We start from the raw sequence: 23,795 nt of genomic DNA on the forward strand, positions 1-23,795 counted from the left end.
AGCTTCCCACCGCAACACGAGAAAAACCACAAGATTTTTCACTCAAGGTGAGATGAGGGAACGTAGCCCTGCAGAGTCCCAAGAGAAATCTCACATTCCCGCTTGATAGGCGAACGGGTCCTTGACACCCTTTAAGCGACCCAGGACGTTCCCTGACATAGCTGTCCCCTCTTGAGAGGAGAACACAATTTATTGAGTCAAATTTACATGAGACCGTATTCCCATTCCACCCCTTGAGAGTAATCCCGATGTTCCCCTGCCAAAAGGAAAGGAGACTTTAATTCCCATGCACTACACGAACGAGTTCCTGAGGTCCCTATTGCAACTCGAGAAGGACCCCTCGCTTCCCGCTGCATCTCGACAAAAACCACAAGATTCTGCACTCAAGGTGAGATGAGGAGAATTTCCCCTGCAGAGTCTCAAGAGAAATCCCACATTCCCGCTTGAAACGCACACGGGTACGTGACATCCTTTATGCAAATCAAGACTTTCCCTGATATAGCTGTCCACACTTGAGAGGAGAACACAATTTATGGACTCAACTTTAGATGATGCCCTATTCTCACTCATCGCCTCGAGAGTAATCCCGATGTTGCCCGCCAAAACGAAAGGAGACCTGATATCCCTGGGACTACACGCGGGATTTCCTGATGTCCCTGATGAAACTCAGTAAGGAACCCAATCTTCCGGCCGCAAATCGAGGAAAACCACAAGATTATTCACTCAAGGTGAGATGAGGAAAATTTCCCCTGCAGAGTCTCAAGAGAAATTCCACATTCCCGCTTTGAAATTCGAACGGGTGCTTGACACCCTTTATGCGACTCAAGACATTCCCTGACATAGCTGTCTCCACTTGAGAGGAGAACACAATTTATGCACTCACCTTTAGATGAGGCCCTATTCCCATTCCACCTCTCAAGAGTAATTCCGAAGTTCCCCTACCAAAACGAAAGGAAACCTGACTTCCCAGGGACTACATGAGTGAGTTCCTGAGGTCTCTGTCGCAACTCGAGGAGGACACCAAGCTTCCGGCCGCAATTCGACAAAAGCCACAAGATTCTTCACTCAAGGTGAGATGAGGAAAATTTCCCCTGAATAGTCTCAAGAGAATCCCAACATTTCTGGTTGAAAGTCCAACGGGTACTCGACACACTTTTTGCGACAAAAAACATTCCCTGACATACCTGTCCACACTTGAGGGGAGAACACAATTTATGGACTCAAATTTAGCAGAGGCCCTCTTACCACTCCTCACCTTGAGAGTAATAACGATGTTCCCCTACCAAACGAAAGGAGAACTGATTTCCCAGCGACAACACAACTGAGTTCCTGAGGTCCCTGTCGCCCCTTAGTTGGACCCCAAGCTTCCTGAAGCAACTTCTGAAGAAACACAAGATTGTGCACGCAAGATGAGATGAGGAAAGTTTCCCCTGCAGAGTCTCAAGAGAAATCCCACATTCCCGCTTGAAAAGCGAACGGGTAGTTGACACACTTTATGCGACTCAAGACATCCCCTGACATAGCTATCCCCATTTGAGAGGAGAAAATAATTTATGGACTAAACTTAAAATGAGCCCCTATTTGCATTCCACGCCTCGAGAGTAATCTCGATGTTCCCCAACAAAAGCGAAAGGAGACCTGAATTCCCAGGGACTACACGAGAGAGTACCTGAAGTCCCTGTTGCCACTTGAGAAGGACCCCAATCTTCCCGCCGCAACTCGAGGAACACCACAAAAAAATCCACTCAATGCGAGATGAGGAAATTGTGCGTTGCAGAATCTCAAGAGAAATCCCACATTCCCGCTTGAACGGCAAAGGGTACTTGCCACCCTTTTTCAGACTTAGAAAGTTCCCTCACACAGCCGTCCCCATTGGAGAGGAGAACAGACTTTATGGACTCAACCCGAGAAGAGGCCTTATTCCTATTTAAAGTTTCGAGAGTAATTCCGAAGGTCCGCATCCAACACTAAAGGGGACCTGACTTCCCTGAAGCAACCTGAGCGAGTTCCACTGGTCCCCGTCGTAACTCAACAAAAACCACCAGCTTCCTACCGCATCTCGAGAAAAACCAGAAAATTATCCCCTCAATGAGAGATGAGGAAAATGGGCACTGCAGAATTACAAGAGACATCCCAAATTCCCCTTGAAATGCAAAAGGGTACTTGAAACCATTTATGTGACTCAGAAAGTTCCCTCAAACAGCCGTTCCCATTGGAGAAGGGAACACAGTTTATGGACTCAAGTCTAAAAGAGGCCGTATTCATATTTTACAGCTCGAGAGTAAAACCGAATTTCCCCTTCCAACACCAAAGTGGACCTGACTACCCTGAAGCACCCGAGTGAGTTCCTGAGGTCTCCGTTGAAAATCTAGAAGTATCCGAGCTTCCCGCCGCAACTCGAGAAACACCACAAAATTATCCCCTCAATGTGAGATAAGGATATACTGCACTCCAGTAACTCAAGGGAAATCCCACATTCCCGCTTGAAAGGCAAAAGGGTACTGACACCTTTTATGCGACTCACAAACTTCCCTTACACAGCGGTCCCCATTGGAGAGGAGAACACACTTTATGGACTCAACTCGAGAAGAGTCCCTTTTCCCAATTAAGGGCACGAAAGTCATCCCGACGTTCCCAGTCCAACACAAAAGGGGACCTGACATCCCTGAAGCAACCCGAAGGATTTACTGAGATCCCCTTCGCAACTCGAGAAGTACACCCAGCTTCCCGCCGCAACTCGAGAAACACCACAAAATTATCCCCTCAATGCGAGATGAGAAAATTTTGAGCTGCAGAATCTCAAGAGAAATCCCTCATTCCTGCTTGAAAGGCAAAAGGATACTTGACACCATTTATACGACTCAGAAAGTTCCCTCAAACAGCCGTCCCAATTGGAGAGGAAAACACATTCTTTGGACTCAAAACTAGATGAGGTCCTATTCCCATTTAACGGCTCGAGACTAATCCAGAAATTCCCCTTCCAACACAAAAGGTGACCTGACTTCCCTGAAGCAACATGAGAGAGTTCCTCACGTCCCCGTCTCAACTCGAGAAATACCCCCAGCTTCACGCCGCAACTCGGGAAACACCACAAAATTATCTCCTCAATCCGAGATGAGGAAATTTTGCACTGCAAAATCACAAGACAAATTCCACATTCCCGCTTGAAATGCGAAAGGCTACTTGACACACTTTATGCGACTTACACAGTTCCCTAACATCTCTCTCCATTGGAGTGGACAACCCTCCTTATGGACTCAAATCGAGAAGAGCCTCTATTCCCATTTAAGGGATCGAGAGTTAACCGGAATTTCCCTTCCATCACAAAAGTAGACCTGACTTACATAAAGCAACCCGAGAGAGTCACTGAAGTCCCAGGTGAAACTCGAGATGTACCACCAGCTACACGCCGCAACACGGGAAACACCACAAAATTATCTCCTCAGTGCAAGATGAGGAAATTTTGCGCTGCAGAATCTCAAGGAAATCCCACATTCCCGCTTGAAAGGCAAAAGGTAGTTGACACCCTTTATGCGACTCAGAAAGTTCCCTCACACAGCCGTCCCATTGGACAGGAGAATACAATTTATGGACTCAAATCGAGATGAGGCCCTAAGCCCATTTAACGGCTCGAGAATAAACCGGAAGTTGCCCTTCCAACACATAAGGGGAACTGAGTTTCCTGAAGCAACCCCACCTAGTTGCTGAGGTCCCTGTCGCAACTCGAGAAGAACCCCCAGCTTCCCGCCGCAACTCGAGAAAAACCACAAGATTCTGCACTCAAGGTGAGATGAGGAAAAACTCCAATGCATAGTCTCAGGAGAAATCCCACATTCCCTGTTAAAACACGAAAGGGTACCGGACACCCTTTATGCGACTCAAGACATTCTCTGACATAGCTGTCTCCACTTGAGAGGAGAACACAATTTATGGACTCAACTTTAGATGAGGCCCTATTCCCATTCCACGCCTCAAGAGAAATACCAATGTTCCCCTACCAAAATGAAAGGAGACGTTTCTTCCCAGGGACAACACGAGCCAGTTCCTGAAGTCCCTGCAATAACTCCTGAAGGGTCCGAAGCTTCCCGCCGCAACACGAGAAAAACCACACGATTCTGCACTCAAGGTGAGATGAGGAATATTTCACCTGCAGAGTCTCAAGGAAATCGCTCATTCCTGCTTGACACGGGAACGGGTACTTGACATCCTTTATGCGACTCAAGACATTCTCTGACATAGCTGTCCCCACTTGAGAAGAGAACACAATTTATGGCCTCAACTTTAGATGAGGCCCTATTCCCATTCCACGGCTCGATAGAAATCCTGATGTTCCCCTACCAAAACGAAAGGAGACTTGACTTCCCAGGGACTACAAGAGCGTGTCCTTGAGGTCCCTTTCGTGACTCGAGAAGGACCCCAAGCTTCCAGCCACAACTCTAGAGAATTCACAAGATTCTGCCCTCGAGGTGAAATGAGGAAATTTAACCCTGCAGAGTCTCAAAGGAAACCACATTATTCCGCTTGAAACTCGAACGGGTACTTGACTCCATTTATGCGACTCAAGAGATTCCCCGACATAGATTCCACACTTGAGAGGAGAACACAATTTGTGTTCTCAACTTTAGATGAGGCCCTATTCCCATTACACACCATGAAATTAATCCCGATGCTCCTCTGCAAAAAACGAAAGGAGACCTGATTTCAGGGACTACACGAGCGAGTTCCTGGGGTCCCTGTTGCAAATCGAGAAGGGCACCAAGTATGCCGCAGCAACAGAAGAAAAACCACAAGGTTCTGCACTCAAGGTGAAATGAGGAAAATTTCCCATGTAGCGTCTAAGTGAAATCCCACATTCCCGCTTGACACGGGAAAGAGGAATTGACAGCCTTTATGCGACTCAAGACAATCCCTGACATCGCTGTCCCTACTTGAGAGGAGGACACAATTTGTGGACTCAAATTGAGAAGAGACCTATTTCCATTCCACGCCTCAAGAGTAATCCCGATGTTCCCCTACCAAAACGAAAGCACACCTGACTTCCAAGGGACGACACTAGCGAGTTTCTGAAGTCCCTGTCGCAAATTGAGAAGGGCAAAAAGCTTTTCGCCACAACACGAAAAAAAACTCACAAGATCCTGCACTCAAGGTGAGATGAGGAAAATCTACCCTGCAGAGTCTCAAGAGAAATCCCACATTCCCGCTTGAAAGGTGAATGGGTCCTTGACACCCTTTATGCGACTCAAGACATTCCCTGACATAGCTGTCCGTACTTGAGAGTAGAATACAATTTATGCACTCAACATTAATGAGGCCCTATTTCCCGACCACGCATCGCTAGTAATCCCAATGTTCCCCTACGGAAACGAAAGAAGACCTGACTTCCCTGGGACTCCACGAGCGAGTTCCTGAGGTCCCTGTCGCAACTCGAGGAGGACCCCAAGCTTCCCAAAGCAACTCGAGGAAAACCACATGATCCTGCACTCAGGTGAGATGAGGAAAATTTCCAATGCAGACTCTCAGGAGAAATCCCACATTCCCTTTTGAAACGCGAACGGGTATTTGACACCCTTTATGCAACTCAAGATATTCCCTGACATAACTGTCCCCACTTGAAAGGAGAACACAATTTATGGGCTCAACATAGATGAGACCCTATTCCCACTCCACGCCTCGAGAGTAATACCAATGTTCCGCTACCAAAACGAAAGGAGACCTGACTTCCCAGAAACTACACCATTGAGTTCTTGAGGTCCCTGTCACAACTCTAGAAGGACACCAAGCTTCTCGCCGCCACTAGAGAAAAACCACAAGATTCTGCACTCGAGGTGAGATGGGGAAAATTTCCAATGCAGAGTATCAGGAGAAATCCCACATTCCCTGTTGAATCGCGAACGGGTGCTGGACACTCTTTATGCCACTCAAGACATTCCCTGAAATAGCTGTCCCCAAATGAGAGGAGAACACAATTTACGGACTCAAATTTAGATGAGGCCCTATTCCCATTCCATGCCTCGAGAGTAATCCGTATGTTCCCCTACCAAAACGAAAGGAGACCTGCCTTCCCAGGGACTACAAGGGCGAGTTCCTGAAATTCTTGCCGCAAGTTGAGAAGGGCCCCAAGCTTCCCGCCGCAACATGAGAAAAATCACAAGATTCTGCAGTGAAGGTGAGATGAGGAATATTTCCCCTGCAGAGTCTCAAGGAAATCCCTCATTCCCGCTTGACATGGTAACAGGTACTTGATACCTTTTATGTGACTCAAGACATTCCCTGACATAACTGTCCCCACTTGAGAGGAGAACACAATTTATGGACTCAAATTTAGATGAGCCTTATTCCCATTCCACGCCTCGAGAGTAATCCCGATGTTCCCCTACCAAAGCGAAAGGAGAACTGACTTCCCAGGGGCTTAACAAAGAGTTTCTGAAGTCCCTGTCACAGATCGAGAAGGGCCAAAAGCTTCCCGCCACAACACTAGAAAAAACACAAGATTCTGCACTCAAAGTGAGATGAGGAAAATCTCCCCTGCAGATTCTCAAGAGAAACCCCACATTCCTGCTTGAAAGACGAACGTGTACTTGACTCCCTTTATGCGACTCAAGACATTCCCTCACATAGCTGTCCCCACTTGAGAGTAGAAAACAATCTATGGACTCACCTTTAGATGTGGCCCTATTCCCATTCTACGCCTCTAGAATAATCCCGATGTTCCCTTACCAAACGAAAGACCTGGCTTACAAGGGACTACAGGATCGAGTTCCCGAGGTCTCTGTCGGAACTCAAAAAGGACAGCAAGCGTCCCGCCACAACTCGTGAAAAACCACAAGATTCTGCACTCAAGGTGAGATGAGTAAAATTCCCCTGGAGAGTCTCAAGAGAAATCCCACATTCCCGCTTGAAACGCGAACGGGTACTTGACACACTTTATGCGACACAAGACATTCCCTGACATAACTGTCCCCACTTGAGAGGAGAACAAAATTTATGGATTCGAATTTATATGAGGCCCTATTCCCATTCCATGTCTCGAGAGTAATCCGATATTCCCTTACCAAAACGAAAGTCCTGACTTCCCAAGGACTACACGAGCGAGTTCCTGAGTTCCCTGTCGCACCTTGAGAAGGACTAAAAGCTTCCCGACGGAACTCGAGATAAACCACAAGATTCTGCACTAAAGGTGAGATGAGGAAAATATCCAATGCAGAGTCTCAGGAGAAATCCCACATTCCCTGTTAAAACACGAAAGGGTACCGGACAACCTTTATGCGACTCAAGACATTCCCTGACATAGCTGTCTCCACTTGAGAGGAGAACACAATTTATGGACTCAACATTAGATGAGGCCCTATTCCCATTCCACGCCTTGAGAGTTATTCGTATGTTCCCCTACCAAAACGAAAGGAGACTTGATTCCAGGGACTACAAGAGCGAGTTCCTGGGGTCCCTGTTGCAAATCGAGAAGGGAACCAAGTTTGCCGCAGTAACAGAAGAAAAACCACAAGATTCTGCACTCAAGGTGACATGAGGAAAATTTCCCATGTAGCGTCTAAGTGAAATCCCACATTCCCGCTTGACACGGGAAAGGGGAATTGACAGCCTTTATGCGACTCACGACAATCCCTGACATCGCTGTCCCTACTTGAGAGGAGGACACAATTTATGGACTCAAATTGAGAAGAGATCTATTTCCATTCCACGCCTCAAGAGTAATCCCTATGTTCCCCTACCAAAACGAAAGTAGACCAGACTTCCCAGGGACGACACTAGCGATTTTCTGAAGTCCCTGTCGCAAATTGAGAACGGCCAAAAGCTTTTCGCCACAAAACGAAAAAAAAACACAAGATTCTTCACTCAAGGTGAGATGAGGAAAATCTCGCCTGTAGAGTCTCCAGAGAAATCCCACATTCCCGCTTGAAAGGCGAACGGGTCCTTGACACCCTTTATGCAATTCAAGACATGCCCTGATATAGCTGTCCCCTATTGAGAGGAGAAGACAATTTATGGACTCAACTTTAGATGAGGCCCTATTCTCGTTACACACCATGAGATTAATCCCGATGTTCCTCTGCAAAAACGAAAGGAGACCTGATTCCAGGGACTACACGAGCGAGTTCCTGCGGTCCCTGTTGCAAATCGAGAAGGGCACCAAGTTTGCCGCAGTAACAGAAGAAAAACCACAAGGTTCTGCACTCAAGGTGAAATGAGGAAAATTTCCCATGTAGCGTCTAAGTGAAATCCCACATTCCCGCTTGACACGGGAAAGGGGAATTGACAGCCTTTATGCGACTCAAGACAATCCCTGACATCGCTGTCCCTACTTGAGAGGAGGACACAATTTATGGACTCAAATTGAGAAGAGATCTATTTCCATTCCACGCCTCAAGAGTAATCCCGATGTTCCCCTACCAAAACGAAATCACACCTGACTTCCCAGGGATGACACTAGCGAGTTTCTGAAGTCCCTGTCGCAAATTGAGAAGGGCCAAAAGCTTCTCGCCACACCACGAAAAAAAACTCACAAAATCCTGCACTCAAGGTGAGATGAGGAAAATCTCCCCTGCAGAGTCTCAAGAGAAATCCCACATTCCCGCTTGAAAGGCGAATGGGTCATTGACAGCTTTTATGCGACTCAAGACATTCCCTGACAGCTGTCCGTAATTGAGAGTAGAATACAATTTATGCACTCAACATTAATGAGGCCCTATTTCCCTACTACGCATCGCTAGTAATCCCAATGTTCCCCTACGGAAACGAAAGAAGACCTGACTTCCCTGGGAATCCACGAACGAGTTCCTGAGGTCCCTGTCGCAACTCGAGGAGGACCCCAAGTTTCCCAAAGCAACTGGAGAAAAACCACACGATTCTTCACTCAGATGTGATGAGGAAAATTTCCAATGCAGAGTCTCTGGTGAAATCACACATTCCCTTTTGAAACACGAATGGTTAATTGACACCCTTTATGCGACTCAAGATATTCCCTGACATAGCCGTCCCCACTTTAAAGGAGAACACAATTTATGGGCTCAACATAGATGAGGCCCTATTCCCATTCCACGCCTCGAGAGTAATACCAATGTTCCGCTACCAAAACGAAAGGAGACCTGACTTCCCAAAATTACACCATCGAGTACTTGAGGTCCCTGTCACAACTCTCGAAGGACACCAAGCTTTCTGCCGCCACTAGAGAAAAACCACAAGATTCTGCACTCGAGGTGAGATGGGGAAAATTTCCAATGCAGAGTCTCAGGAGAAATCCCACATTCCGGCATGAAATGCCAACTGGTACTTGACAACCTTTATGCGACTCAAGACATTCCCTAAAAGAGCTCTCCCAATTTGAGAGGAGAACACAATTTAGGGATTCAACTTTAGATGAGGCAGTATTCCATTTCCATGCCCTGAGAGTAATCCTGATGTTCCCCTACCAAAACGAAAGGAGACCTGACTGCCCAGGGACAACTCGAGCGAGTTCCTGAGGTCCCTGTCGCAACTCGAGAAAGGACCAAGCTTCCCACCAAAACAAGAAAAAAACCACAAGTTTCTGCACTGAAGATGAGATGGGGAAAATTTCCCCTGCAGAGTCTCAAGAGAAATCCATCATTCCCGCGAATGGGTACTTGACACCCTTTATGCCACTCAAGACATTCCCTGACATAGCTGTCCATACTGGAGAGGAGAAAACAATTTTTGGACTCAAATTTAGATGAGGCCCTATTCCCATTCCACGCCTCGAGAGCATTCCCGATGTTCCCCTACCAAAAAGAAAGGAGACCTGATTCCAGGTACTACACGAGCGAGTTCAAGGGGTCCCTGTTGCAAATCGAGAAGGGCACCAAGTTTGCCGCAGCAACAGAAGAAAAACCACAAGGTTCTGTACTCAAGGTGACATGAGGAAAATCTCCCTTGCAGAGTCTCAAGAGAAATCTCACATTCCCACTTGAAATGGGAACGGGTCCTTAACACACTTTATGCGACTCAAGAAATTCTCTGACATAACTGTCGGTACTTGAGAGTAGAACACAATTTATGAACTCAAATTTAATGAGGCCCTATTCCCCTTCCAGGCCTCACTGGTAATCCCCAATTCCCCTCCCAAATCGAAAGGAGACTTGACTTCCCAGGGACTTCAGAGCGAGGTACTGAGGTCCCTGTCGCCACTCGAGAAAAACAACAAGATTCTGCGTTCAAGGTGAGATGAGGAAAATTTCCCCTGAAGAGTCTCAAGAGAAATCCCACATTCCCGCTTGACACGGGAAAGGGGAATTGACACCCTTTATGTGACTCAAGAGAATCCCTGACAGAATGCCCTGTTTCCAATTCTCTTTTCCAGAGGACAGTCGATCCCACTGCTATGTCTGGAATGGAATCCGGACATTCCCGTGGCACAGTACAAGGAGGCCAGTACCACCTTGAAACTCGGGAATATCCACAGGGCTTCAAAACACAATTGGAAAAGGTACCGGTGTCCCTACCCACTCGAGATATTGTCTGATTCCACTGAACGGATTCAAATGTATCCTCGAGGATCAACTCACAAGACGAGTGGAGACCTGACTCCCCGAGCATTCTCGATACAATCTCCAGGTACAAATTCAACTCGATTGTGGCCTAACACCGCTTTTAGAAATTGAGAAGGAAGCGGAGTTCCAAGTCTGAAAACGAGAGGAGGCCTGTCTCCTCAGGTGAAATTTGAGAGCAATCCTAAGAACTCTGTTGCTACTGGAGAGGAATGCTGAGTTAAACCAACGCGAATCTAGATGCAGACCTCTTTCTTTGCAGCAACGCCAAGGAATCCTAAGTTTCCTCTTGCAAATGGAAAGGAGTTCTGACTTCCCAGAGCCAACACGGGAGGCTACCTGATATTCCCGTCGTTACTCGAGTGGATCACCAAACTTCCCATAGCAACTCGAGCAAAACCTCGAGATTCCTCTTTCAAAGCAAGATGAGGTAATCTTTTTTTCCTGAAACACATAGACAGAAGTCCCGAGTTCCTTTTCCAAATTCGATATGAGGCGTGACTTCCTTGATGCAACTTAAGGGTTGCCCAGAGATACCCATCCCGATGAGAGAAGAAAACTGAATTTCCCCACCACAATTTAAGAGAAGGCCTGTGATCACACCTCAGCTGAAGATAATGGGACATTCCACTTTCAAATGAAGAGGAATCCCAACTTCCTCTCACACCACTTGATGAGTTCTGTCACATCTATTGACACTCGAGGGCAACCCAATAGTACTGCAGCAAGGTCAAAAAACTCCGAGTTCACACTCAACTAGAGAGGAGTCATGTTGTGTTTGCAGCAGCTCCAGTGGAACACGGAGTATCAACTCCTAACGTGATCGGAGGCATTAATCCCCCGCTGAGCCTCTCGAAAAAGCCCAAACTTCCCGCTCAAACAGATAGCAGGCCTGATAATCCTTTTACAACTTGGGGGGAAATCTTAGTTCCCTCCTCAACGAAGACTAGGCCTGACTCCCCAGGGGAACTTTCATAGCAACCCCAAGATCCTGTGGCCACTGGAGAGGAAAACTGAGTTTACCCTCTCAAGTCTAAATGTGGCCCTCATGACCTGCAACGACTCGAAAGGAATCACGAAGTTCCACTTACAAAACGACAGGAGACCTGACTTCCATGAGGAAAAACTAGCGAGTCACAGTGGTTCCCATCGTAACTCGAGAAGACCTCCAAGCTTCAAGCCGCAATTCGAGAAAAACCATGAAATTCTGCACTCCACGTACAGGTCGCCCCTATCCGCTAATTAAACTTTCTGGATGTTCCCGACAAACAATAGCCAATCAGACTTTCTCTGTTTCCAGTGAAAAGGGACTCGGGTGCAAACTCCCTTTCAGCACCGATCCCCAGGTCGGGTTGACAGGGTTCTGATCTTCCATCTGTGAGCCACAGGCCACAGGTATCCTCGTTTGGTCTTGGCTGTATGAGCAGCTGAAGGGAGGCGGGCGCCCAGCAGGCCTGTGGCTTCGGACCGCCAGAGGTGAGCATCTCAGCAGACTGAAACAACCGTGCCAGAAGTGGAGTGGGACCCACCCTGAGGGTGGGCACTGATCGCCAAGAGATGCTCCTGTGGGACTTTGATGGGTCGTGCACACTCTTCTCCCAGAGATCGAGAGAGATGTCTATGGGCTCTGCTAGGCCCTCGGCTCCCTCTTGTGGTCCCGAAGGCTGGTTGTCACCATCTGGAGCACCTAGCTCTGAGATGATGACCACTGCCACCTGCACTGTGTTTCCCTTTGCCCGCGTGTCCATGCGAAGTGTCAGGCCATCTCTGACCTACACGAGACATGTGCATTTCCTCTCATTGGACCTGCATATGTTTCTTCTCTTTCCTTCCCGATCACTGATTTTCTCGAGGATATGGGGACCAAAAGGATGGTGGGTCTTTCTCTGGCTTTGTGCTCTGAGGAACACTTCTCCCTTTGTTGCTGTGGGTTTATCTTTCCATTTCTCCTGCCTGGTTTATTGTTGTGAGTTTGTTTCTTCCGGCAGAAGAACTCAGCATTTCCGTTGTGCCTGAAGAGTCCCCATTACCACAGAACTGCCTACCTGGAGATTTTGAGCACATTTGCCAAGAGGCTTCATTTGGCAGATGACATCTTGAAAGGACCTACACTGTCCTTTCAGATACCCAAAGTCTACTTCAAATGACATAGAAACGAGAATTCTAAAGTTTGGTCTTCCAATAGGTGGGGAGTCAGAAACTCCCCTGGAGAAGGGAAAAGCTACCCACTCCAGGATTCTGCTCTAGAGAATTCCACCGACTGTAGAATTCATGGGGATGCCAAGATTCTAACAATACTGAGAGACTGCAACTTTCAACTTCAGTCAGAGGAAAATCCAGTTTCCTTTCATTTCAGTGATTGGCATTGATTGTGGCCTCAAAAGGATGGGAAGAAATGCAGAGAAAAGTAGACTCAATGTTGTCAGGAGGGGGAGAGAGGAACGGGGAGTGCTTGCCATGAATCTAGGCTTTGCTGGGAAGTGGGGGGAATAGAATGAGGGTGTCTGAATGTAGACAGTGGTGACGCTTACAGAACATTGTGAAAGCCTCCATATTCCCAGATGGCTTCAAGAAAGGACAATTTATTGATACACACTTATGCGCAAAATATACATAAAGCCACAAAAAACATAAAAGATGAGAACAAAGATGCCTAGGAGCCTGATGAAAATCGGCTCAGGGGAAGGAAATTCAATCTCCCCTGGGTGGGGAGAGAGTGGACGGCGTCCACGGGGAACACACAGGGATGGAGGCTGCAGAGCCAACCACACCCTTTGACCAGGTATTTGCCAAAAGGGCTCTGAGTCTATGTCCAGAACTGGGGCCTGTTCTCCCTGCAGGGGAGGGACAGAAATGGTGTGCGTCTGAGTCCTTGGCAGGATCCAGGGCAGGTTGCCCCTGCCCAGGTGGTCACTCAGGCCCTGACTCGGGTTCTGCCGCCAAAGCCCAAGCAGGTGCAAGTGCACGTGGAGGTGGAGGTTCTGGAAGGTGGGGTAGGACATCAGGGCCAGGGGCTGGGGGTCCTGCAGGCACAGAGATCCAATGTGCTGAGGGTGCTGGCCAGTTCCCGGCTTTCCCCTTGTCTTTGGATGGGGACGTCTCAGGTCTCGATCTCCCCTTATTGGATCCCTGGTTCCTGCACCTGGAGCTCCCACCTCTGTAGGGACAGGTCTTGTTCGTGGAGGCTGGATGAGTTTGACGGCCAGAGCTACAGCTTGGGGAAAAGAAGAGTGTGCCACAGGCCAGCCTTGCCATGTGCCTAAGTGGGCATGAAAGCTTCCTAGAGATGCACTAAGAAGGCCCAGCATTGGTGTCTTCTCTGCAGTCTCCAAGATGGGTGGTTTGAGTCCAGCCTTTGGTCCAGGCCCAGCCTCAGCTCTTGAGGACTCATCCCTGTGTGGCTCAGCACCGCCTCCCCACACTCACATGCAGCATCCACAGCCGCCTCACCTCTGTGCTCTGCTGTGTTGGGTTCCAGGTCCTCCTGCTGCCTCCGAGGCAGGGCTTCTCAGCGCTCTGGTTTAGAGCTGGCTGTGCTGAGCTCAGTGGCAGCCTGAGACTGGGTACCCGGGTGTGTGCTGCATGGTGTCTGAGCAGCAGGCCTTGCCCGCTTCCTCTTCATCGCCAGTTCGCCTGAGCCCTCCATGGTCACGCTAACTTGGAGCCTGCACTGGGCCTCCAGGGCAGGGTGTGGTGCTCTGAAACATCCCTCTTGGAGGTTGATGCGGTGTGCACCTCAGGGGCCACCTCGGGTGGGACGCTATGCAATGATAGTGAACACCAGCCAGCCCTGCTTCAATATTTCTCAGCTGAGCCTGGACAAGATGTCTAAAGTTTCTACCCGTCTGCACTTCTGCTCCCAAAAAGAACAGATACGGGTGTCTGCTCAGTACCCACCAGGTAGGACGGAGACCCCCCATGAGGGTGTGAGGTCAGCCTGGGCACACGGCTCAGCCCGGACGCTCCCCATGCCACCCAGCATGCTCTCCCCCGGGGTGTGGACACAAGCGACCCACGGGCTCCTGACCCACATGTGGCTGGGCTTGCCTGAGGCAGACACACTCTAAGAAACCCCCATCCACACACAAGGAAAGGCCTCAGGCTTCCCCATATGGGACGGGAGAGGTGGCCTGACCTGGCCTGGGTCACCCCTGTTACCTTTCGGTTCCTTCGGGCAAAGGATCAGAGGCCTCTCTGGGGGCCCTGAGCCAGCGTCGACCGCCTTCCCACACACTCTGCCTGTGAGCTTGCCTGAGGCCCTGGCCTCTGGGCAGGGGCAAACAGCAGAACTTCTTGAAAGCAAGCGATCTGGCTGTGGGCTCACCTCTGCTGGGGAGGCCTGGAAACCCGGGTTTCGGGTTCTGTTGGGTTCTGTTTCTAGGAAGTGATATCATTTCCTGCTTTCGTGGCCAAGGTCCATTCCACAAAGTTACCCAAGGGAACCTCTGTGTTTCTGGTTGTTCCCCCATGCCCTCAGGACACGTGCAGGCAAATTGACACCCACACAGCACAACCCACATCCTTGAGGAGACCAGGGTGCAGCCAGGGCCTGAGCTCTGAGGACACAGCTGCTTTCAGCCCAGGCTCCTTCTTCTCAGAAGTGATGTGGCCCTGGGCAAGCCATGTGCCCCGCAGGGTTTCCACAGTCTCTCCATCTGCAGAGTGGGGATCACTCTCCCATTTCCTGCCTAGGTCTGTCAACCTACGAACAGCTCCAGTGCCTGTTCAAACTTTGGGCCGCTCTCACATGGAGCTAGGACACTGAGACTTCCCAATGGACGGATTCCACACAGGGCTGACCTAGCACAGAATGGGGCAGAATCAGGCCTAGGTGGGCTCTGGGACCTTCGAAGATGAAGTCCATTTCCTGCCTATTTCTTGACCCCAGCATTGGGAGGACCGGAAGGTAATATTCAGACATCGCCGCCTCTGATATCAACATTCCTTGTCCTGCTCAAATGTCGAACTCTGCCTCGAGGGGTGGTGGAGCCTGCCCCAACAGTAGCTCCTCGCATACTTGTTTTTGAGTCTCATCATCTCGGGTCATTTTCCCCCTTTCAGGGGAAATTGGCACTGTTACTTTTCCCAAACTCAAGAGAGATTCATGCAAATACTGTGAAAACGATTCATTTACTCTCTCCATTGTTCAGTCTCTCTCCCTCGTTCCCTCTCTTTCTTGACCTTTCCAAATTCAGTCTGTCTCTTCCTCTCTGTGTTTCTCCTCTGGATGCTTGCATGCCTGAGAAATGCATGTACGCATGTATATTGTTAACCTTCAGTTCAGTTCAGTTCAGTTCAGTCGCTTAGTTGTGTCCGACTCTTAGCAACCCCATGAACCACAGCACGCCAGGCCTCCCTGTCCATCACCAACTCACGCAGTTCACTCAAACTCATGTCCATCGAGTCAGTGATGCCATCCAGCCACCTCATTCTCTGTCGTCCCCGTCTCCTCCTACCCCCAATCGCTCCCAGCATCAGAGTCTTTTCCAGTGAGTCAACTCGTCTCATGAGGTGGCCAAAGTGTTGGAGTTTCAGCTTAAGCATAAGTCCTTCCAATGAACACCCAGGATTGATCTCCTCTAGAATGGACTGGTTGGATCTCCCTGCAGTCCAAGGGACTCTCAAGAGTCTTCTCCAGCACCACAGTTCAAAAGCATCAAATCTTCGGTGATCAGCTTTCTTCACAGTTCAACTCTCACATCCATACATGACCACGGGAAAAACCATAGCCTTGACTAGAAGGACCTTGGTTGGCAAAGTAATGTCTCTGCTTTTTAATATGCTATCTAGGCTGGTCATAACTTTCCTTCCAAGGAGTAAGCGTCTTTTAATTTCATGGCTGCAATCAGCATCCGCAGTGATTTTGGAGCCCAAAAAATAAAGTCTGACACTGTTTCAACTGTTTCTCCATCTATTTCCCAAGAAGTGATGGGACCAGATGCCATGATCTTCGTTTTCTGAATGTTCAGCTTCAAGACAACCTTTTCACTCTCCTCTTTCACTTTCATCAATAAACCTTTGAGTTCCTCTTCACTTTCTGCCATAAGGGTGGTGTCATTTGCATATCTGAGTTTATTGATATTTCTCCCAGCAATCTTGATTCCAGCTTGTGCTTCTTCCAGCCCAGCGTTCCTCATGACGTACTCTGCATAGAAGTTAAATAAGCAGGGTGACAATATATAACATTGACGTATTCCTTTTCCTATTTGGAACCAGTCTGTTTTTCCATGTCCAGTTCTAACTGTTGCTTCCTGACCTGCATACAGGTTTCTCCAGAGACAGGTCAGGTGGCCTGGAATTCCCATCTCTTTCAGAATGTTCCACAGTTTATTGTGATCCACACAGTCAAAGGCCTTGGCTTAGTCAATGAAACAGAAATAGATGTTTTCCTGGAACTCTCTTGCTTTCTCCATAATCCAGTGTCCCTTGGAGAAGGGAAAAGCTACCAACTCCAGGATTCTGGCCTAGAGAATTCCATGGACTGTAGAATTCATGGGGATGCCAAGACTCTAACAATACTGAGAGACTATAACTTTCACCTTCATTCAGACCAAAATCCAGTTTCCTCTCATTTTAGTGATTGGCAATGATTGGGGACCCCGAAACGATGGGAAGAAATGCAGAGAGAAGTAGACTCAATGTTTTCAGTTGGGGGAGAGAGGAACGGGGAGTGCTTTCCATGAATCCAGGCTTTGCTGGGAAGTGGGAGGGGGATAGAATGAGTGTTTCAGAATGTAGACAGTGGTGATGCTTACACAGCATTGTGAAGGCCTCCATCTTCCCAACTGGCATCAAAGAAGGAAAATTTATTTGCACACACTTGTGAGCAAAGTATACAGAAAGCCATAAAAGACATAAAAGGTGAGAAGAAAGATGCCGAGAAGCCTGATGAAAATCAGCTCAGGGGAAGGGAAGTCAATCTCCCCTGGGTGGAGAGGGAGTGGACGGTGTCCACGGGGAACACACAGGGATCGAGGCTGCAGAGCCAACCGCGCCCCTGGACGATGTGTTTGCTGAAAGGGCTCTGGAAGTCTGTCCAGAGCAGGGACCTGTTCTCCCTGTAGGGGTGGGACAGTCATGGTGGGCATCTGAATCTTTGGCAGCAGCAAGGGCAGGCTGCCCTTGTGCAGGTGGTCACTCAGCCCCTGACTCGGGTTCTGCTGCCAAAGCCCAAGCAGGTGCATGTACACGTGAAGGTGGAGTTTCTGGAAGGCATGGTGAGACATCGGGGCCTGGGGCTGGGAGTCGTGCAGGTACAGAGTTCCGATGTGCTCAAGGGACTGTCAGGTACCCGGTTCGCCCCGTAGCTTAGGGAGTGTTGTCTTAGGTCTCGATCTCCCCTCATTGGATCCCTGCGTCCTGCACCTGGTGCTCCCACCTCTGTAGGGACCGGTCTTGTACGTAAAGGCTGGTTGAGTTTCATGGCCAGAGCTAGAGCTGGGAGAGAAGAAGAGTTTGCCAAATGCCAGGCTTGCCATGAGCCTAAGGGGACATGAAGGCTTCCTAGAGATTCGCTAAGAAGGCCCTGCTTCGGAGTCTTCTCTGCAGTCTCCAAGATGGGTGGTGTGAGGCCAGCCTTTGGTCCAGGCCCAGCCCCACTCTGGGGGACTCCTCCCTGTGTGGCTAAGCACCGCCTCCCCACACTCACATGCAGCATCCCCAGGAGCCTCAACTCTGTGCTCTGCATTGCTGGGCTCCAGGCTCTCCTGCTGCCTCCAAGGAAGGGCTCCTCGGAGCTCTGGGTCAGAGCAGGGTGTGCTAAGCTCCGTGGCAGCCTGAGACTGGGCCCCGGAGTGTGTGCTTGGTGGTGTCTGTGCAGCAGGCCTTGCCTGCTTCCTCTTCTTCGCCAGTTTGGCTGAGCCCTCCATTGCCACGCTCACCTGGAGCCTGTACTGGGCTTCCTGGGCAGGGGGCTGGTGCTCTGAACCCTCCCTCAGGGTGGTGGTAGGGGTGTTCCCCTCAGGGGCCACTTCGGGTGGGACGCTCTACAATGACAGTGACCATCAGCAGCACTCCTTCGATATTTCTGAGCTGTGCCTGGCCAGGATGTCTGCTGCCTCTGCCCATCTGCCCTTCTGCTCCCAGAAAGCGCAAAGACGAGTGTCTGCTCAGATACGCCATCGGGAGGATAGAGATACCCCTGAGGGAGTGAGGTCAGCCTGGGTAGCCATCTCTGCCCGGATGCTTCCCATGCCACCAGCCTGCTCTCCCCTGTGGTGTGGACAAAAGCGACCCACGAGCTCCAGACCAATATGCGGCTGGGCTTGCTTAAGGCAGACACACCCCGAGAAACCCCCACCAACACACAGGCAAAGGCCTCAGGCTTCCCCATGTGGGACGGGTGAGGTGGCCGGACCCGGCCTGGGCCTCCCTGTTACCTTTCTGTTCCTTAGGGCAAAGGGCCAGAGGCCTCTCCGGGGTCCCTGAGCCAGCGTCATCCACGTTCCCACATTCTCTGCCTGTGAGTTCGCCTGAGGCCCAGGCCTCTGGGCAGGGGCAAACAACAGAACATCTTGAAAGCAAGTGATCTGGCTGGGGACTCCTCTCCACTGAGGAGGCCTGGATACCAGGGTTGCCGGTTCTGTTGGGTTCTGTTGCCAGGAAGTGACATCATTTCCTCTTTCATCGCCGAGGTCACTTCTACAAAGCTCCCCAAGGGAACCTCTGGGTTTCTGGCTGTTTCCCCAAGCCCTTAGGCCATGTGCAGGCACAGTGACACACACAGCCCACTCCACAGCCTTGGGGAGACCTGAGTGCAGCCAGGGCCTGAGCTCTGAGGACACAGCTGCTTTCAGCCCAAGCTCCTTCTCAGAAGTGAAGTAACCCTGGGCAAGGCATGTGCCCTGCAGGTTTTCCCCACTCTCTCCATCTGCAGAGTGGGGGTCACTCTCCCATTTCCTGCCTAGGTCTGTCAGCCTACGAACAGCTCCAGTGCCTGTTCAAACATTGGGCCGCTATCACATGGAGCTTGGACACTGAGATTTCCCAAAGGATCGATTCCACACAGGGCTGACCTAGCACAGAATGGGGCAGAATCAGGCCTGGATGGGCTTTGGGACCTGGGAAAAGGCAGTCCCCTTTCTGCCTATTTATTGACCCCTGCATTTGGAGGACCGGAAAGTAATATTCAGACATCACCCCCTCTGATATCAACCTTCCGAATCCTCCTCAATTGCCCCACTTGGCCTCGAAGGCTGGGGGAGTCTGTCCCAACACTGGCTCCCCGCATCCTTGTCCTTGAGTCTCATCATCTTGAGTCATTTTCCCCCTTGGGGAAAAAGCACAGTCATTGTTTCCAACCACAAGAGAGATTCATGCAAATTCTATGAAATCGAATCATTTCCTCTCTCCATTGTTCAGTCTCTCTCCCTCGTTCCCTCTCTCTCTTGACCTTTCCAAATTCAGTCTGTCTCTTCCTCTCTGTGTCTTTCCTCTGGATGCTCGCATGCATGTGAATGCATGGACGCATGTATGTTGTTGAACTTGTTTGAGGTTTTAGGGTTTCGTGTCGAGTGAGTTAAAGCTTTGTCGTTGGATTTGGTGTTAGGGGAAGGGATAGGTCTGGTATTTGTTCTGGGAGACACGTAGGACCCCCTTCTCCGATATTCTGCTTGCTAATATTCTTTTTTGTTCAGTTTGTTACCATTTTGATTTGTGAATGCTCAGCTTTTCTGATGCAAATCTGTTCAAGTGGATGGAAGCCCGTGGGTGTCCTTTCGTTTACTGTTTCCTTCACTTGAAGGGACCCAATTTTCTTCCCCCCACACACACACATGTTGAGAAGTCCATGGCATGCAGGAGCCTATGGCCCGTGCTTATTTCCAGGAGTTTCATCACTTCAGGCTTGGCGTTGATGTGTTTCACTGAATCTGACGTGTTCTGAGACCAAAAGCCAATGTGATTGTTCAGATGGAACCATCTCCAATTCCCACGGCCTTTCATTGCAGAGGCTCTTGTTCCCATTCATATCGCCTCCCCTCCTTTGGCGTCAAGGAATTGACCATAGAAGTTTAGGTTTATGTCTGGACCCTCAATTCGATTCCATGGATCTGGTTCTGCGTGTTTGATTTCTTCCCAATACCATGCTGTCCTGATGATCCTAGTGTGATAGTCTAATTGGCTATCAAGCAGCCTGCTATGTCCATTTCAGGGCTTTGTGGCAGATTACATTGACTCTTTTGACTCCTTTGTTTTTCCATAGACATTTTGGAATTCATTGTTTATAATGCCCTGAGAACAGCCGTTGTTTTTTTTTTTTTTTTTTTTTATTGGAGGCTAATTATTTTACAATATTATATTGGTTGTTTTTGCCATACATTGACATGAATCCGCCTCGGGTGTACATGAGGTCCCTCTCCCGAACCCCCCTCCCACCTCCCTCCTCCCTTTATTTTCCCTCTGGGTCATACGAGCCCTGAAGATCCTGTAACATGCTTCGACCCTAAACTGGTGATTCGTTTCACATAAGATAATATACATGTTTCAATGCCATTCTCCCAAACCATCCCATCCTCACCCTCCCCCACAGAATCCCTACGACAGATTTATACATCTGTTTCTCTTTTGCTGTCTCGTATACGGGGTTATCATTTGCATCTTTCTAAATGCCATATATATGGGTTAGTATGTTGTATTGGTGTTTTTCTTTCTGGCTTACTTCACTCTGTATAATAGGCTCCAATTTCATCCACCTTATTAGAACTGATTCAAATGCATTCTTTTTAACGGCTGAGTAATACTCCATTGTGTATATGTACCAAAGCTTTATTATCCATTCGTCTGCAGATGGACATATAGGTTGCTTCCATGTCCTGGCTATTGTAAACAGTGCTGCGATGAACATTGGAGTACATGTGTTTCTTTCAATTCTGCTTTCCTCGGTGTCTATGCCCAGGAGTGTGATTGCTGGATCATATGGCATTTCTATTTCCAGTTTTTTGAGGAATCTCCACATTGTTCTCAATAGTGGCTGTACTAGTTTGCATTCCCAACAACAGAGTAAGAAGGTTCCCTTTTTTCCACAACCTCTCTAGCATTTATTGCATGTAGACTTTTGGATAGCAGCCATTCTGACTGGTGTGAAATGGTGTCCCATTGTGGTTTTGATTTGCATTTCTCTGATTATGAGAGATGTTGACCATTTTTTCACGTGTTTGTTAGCCATCTTTATGAATTCTTTAGAGAAATGTCTGTTTAGTTCTTTGGCCCATTTTTTGATTGGGTCATTTATTTTTCTGGAATTGAGCTGCAGGAGCTGCTTGTATATTTTGGAGATTAATCCTTTATCAGTTGTTTCATTTGCTATTATTTTCCCCCATTCTGAAGGCTGTCTTTTCCGCTTGCTTATAGTTTCCTTTGCTGTGCAGAAGGTTTTGATTTTAATTAGGTCCCATTTGTTTATTTTTGCTTTTATTTCCAATATTCTGGGAGGTGGGTCTTGGAGGATCCTGCTGTGATTTATGTCAGAGAATGTTTCGCCTATATTCTCCTCTAGGAGTTTTATAGTTTTTGGTTTTATGTTTATCTCTCTAGTCTATTTTGAGTTTATTTTGGTATATGGTGTTAGGAAGTATTCTAGTTTTATTCTTTTACAAGTGGCTGACCAGTTTTCCCAGAACCACTTGTTAAAGAGACTGTCTTTTCTCCATTTTATATTCTTGCCTCCTTTGTCAAAGATAAGGTATCCATAGGTGCGTGGATTTATCGCTGGGCTTTCTATTTTGTTCCATTGATCTATGTTTCTGTATTTATGCCCGTACCATACTGTCTTGATGACTGTGGCTTTGTAGTAGAGCCTGAAGTCAGGCAGGCTAATTACCCAGTTACATTTTTCTTCCTCAAGATTGTTTTGGCTATTCGAGGTTTTTTGTATGTCCATACAAATTGTGAGATTATTTGTTCTAGTTCTATGAAAAATATCGTTGGTAGCTGGACAGGGATTGCATTGAATATATAAGTTACTTTAGATATTATACTCATTTTAACAATATTTATTCTTCCAATACATGAACATGGTATATTTCTCCATCTATTAGTGTACTCTTTGATTATGTTCACTAGTGTTTTATAGTTTTCTGTGTACAAGTCTTTTGTTTCCTTAGGTAAATACATTCTTAAGTATTTAAATCTTTTCGTTGCAACAGAGAATGGAATAGTTTCCTTAATTTCTCATTCTATTTTCTCATTATTAGTGTAAAGGAATGCAAGTGATTTCTGTGTGTTGACTTTATATCCTGCAACTTTACTGTATTCATTGATTAGCTCTAGTAGTTTTCTGGTAGATTCTTTAGGGTTTTCTGTGTAGAAGATCACGTCATCAGCGAACAGTGAAAGGTTTACTTCTTCTTTTCCAATTTGTATTCCTTTTATGTCTTTTTCTGCTCTGATTGCTGTAGCCAAAATTTCCAGAACTATGTTGAATAGTAGTGGTGCGAATGGGCACCCTTGTCTGATTCCTGACATTAGGGGAAATGCTTTCAGTTTTTCACCATTGAGGATAACGTTTTCTGTGGGTTTGTCATATATAGCTTTTATTATATTCAGATATGTCCCTTTTATTCCCACTTTCTGGAGGGTTTTTTATCATAAATGGATGCTGTATTTTGTGAAAGGCTTTCTCTGCATCTATTGAAATAATCATATGATTTTTAGTTTTCAGTTTGTTAATGTGGTGTATTATGTTGATTGACTTGTGGATATTGAAGAATCCTTGCATTCCTGGGATAAGCCCACTTGGTCATGATGTATGATCTTCTGACTGTGTTGTTGGATTCTGATTGCTAGAAGTTTGTTAAGGATTTTTGCATCTATGTTCATCAGTGATATTGGCCTGTAGTTTTCTTTTTTTGTGGGATCTTTAGCAGGTTTTGGGATTAGGGTGATGGTGGCTTCATAGAATGAGTTTGGAAGTTTCCCTTCCTCAGTAATTTTCTGGAAGAGTTTGAGTAGAAAATTGTTAGCTCTTCACTAAATTTTTGGTAGAACTCTGCCGTGAAGCCGTCTGGACCAGGGCTTTTGTTTGCTGGAAGATTTTTTTATTATAGCCTCTAGTTCCGAGCTTGTGATGGGTCTGTTCAGATTTTCTATTTCTTCCTGGTTCAGTTTTGTAAAGTTGTACTTTTCTTGGAATTTGTCAATTTCTTCCAGGGTATTCAATTTATTGCCATATAATTGCTGATAGTATTCTCTAATAATCCTTTGTATTTGTGTAGCCGTTGGTATTTTCAGAGGAATAGCGTGCGACCTCTGGACTGCCCCAAGTTGGGGGTCGGGGGGAGG

The sequence above is a fragment of the Moschus berezovskii genome, chromosome 23 (assembly GCF_049115385.1).
Source record: "Moschus berezovskii isolate FMDL1 chromosome 23, NW_MosBer_1.0, whole genome shotgun sequence".
NCBI classification, from domain to species: Eukaryota; Metazoa; Chordata; class Mammalia; order Artiodactyla; family Moschidae; genus Moschus; species Moschus berezovskii.